The 1,385-nt window shown below is 42.2% G+C and overlaps 1 protein-coding gene across 1 annotated transcript in view; it reads left to right on the top strand.

The window, feature by feature from the left end:
• The window catches only part of LOC121651547 (oxysterol-binding protein-related protein 2-like), a 16,427-nt gene extending 16,069 nt beyond the window's left edge, over positions 1-358 (top strand). The window contains exon 14 of the mRNA XM_042003828.1: positions 1-358. This exon is cut by the window's left edge and continues 1,748 nt beyond it. The gene's annotated coding sequence lies outside the window, so the exon portion shown is untranslated.
• The last annotated feature ends 1,027 nt before the right edge of the window (positions 359-1,385 follow it).

Here is a 1,385-nt window from a genome sequence, read left to right as displayed (position 1 = left end):
CAGTTTTTCTTTTTCGTTTTCAAGCACTAAAACCTGCACATTTGAACACTCACAGTCCTATGCACATAAATGTACAGTGAAATCTGTCATCCCCCTCAATTGCTCCACCCTTTACTCTGGATTTAAAGCACTTTGTGAGGCCTGCAGGCATTTAGAGGCACAGATTCAATCTGATGATGCTTCTCATCTCTTTACCCCTTCTTCTCATCTCTTTACCCCTTCTTCTCTTTGTCGAGCATCCATTTGAAAATGTTTACATTGTATGTTGGTTGATCAAAATTTTTCCCCCTTTGTGTTCCATACACAACCATGTGCATACAAAGCATATTTAAGAAATAAATTATGGACTTCTAAATGACCTTCTTTGTCTTTGGACAGTGAGTGTTGTGGTTGTCAACCATTTGGTTATAAAATCAGCCTGAAGGGGTTCAAGATGCAGTTTTTCTTCATGAAACAGTTATATATACAGTGCATCCGGAAAGTATTCACAGCGCTTCACTTTTTCCACACTTTATGTTACAGCTTCATTCCAAATTATATTAAATTAAGCTCTTACCTCAAAATTCTACACACAATACCTCATTATGACAAGGTGAAAAAAGTTTTTCTTTGAGATTTTTTGAATTTATTAAAAATGGAAAACGAAGAAATCACATTTACATAAGTATTCACAACCTTTGCCATGGAGCTCAAAATTGAGCCCAGGTGCATCCTGTTCCCACTGATAAGCCTTGAGATGTTTCTACAGCTTAATTGGAGTCCACCTGTGGTAAATTCAGTTGATTGGACATGATTTGGAAAGGCACACACCTGTCTATATAAGGTCCCACAGTTGACCATGCATGTCAGAGCACAAACACCAAGTATGAAGTCGAAGGAATTGTCTGTAGACCTCCGAGACAGGATTGTCTTGAGGCACAAATCTGGGGAAAGATACAGAAAAATTTCTGCTGCTTTGAAGGTCCCAATGAGCACAGTGGCCTCGATCATTCGTAAATGGAAGATATTTGGAACCACCAGGACTCTTCCTAGAGCCGGCCGGCCGTCTACACTGAGCAATCAGGGGAGAAGGGCCTTAGTCAGGGAGGTGACCAAGAACCCGATGGTCACTCTGGCAGAGCTCCAGCATTCCTCTGTGGAGAGAGGAGAACCTTCCAGAAGGACCACCATCTCTGCAGCAATCCACCAATCAGGACTGTATGGTAGAGTGGCAAGACTAAAGCCACTCCTTAGTAAAAGGCACATGGCAGCCCGTCTTGAGTTTGCCAAAAGGCACCTGAATGACTCTCAGACCATGAGAAACAAAATTCTCTGGTCTGATGTGACAAAGCTTGAACTCTTTGGTGTGAATACCAGGCGTCATGTTTGGAGGAAACCAGGCACCG

The sequence above is a fragment of the Melanotaenia boesemani genome, chromosome 13 (assembly GCF_017639745.1).
Source record: "Melanotaenia boesemani isolate fMelBoe1 chromosome 13, fMelBoe1.pri, whole genome shotgun sequence".
Lineage (NCBI taxonomy): Eukaryota > Metazoa > Chordata > Actinopteri > Atheriniformes > Melanotaeniidae > Melanotaenia > Melanotaenia boesemani.
Note: the sequence above shows the minus strand (reverse complement) of the source record. Positions and strands in the feature narration are given on the sequence as shown.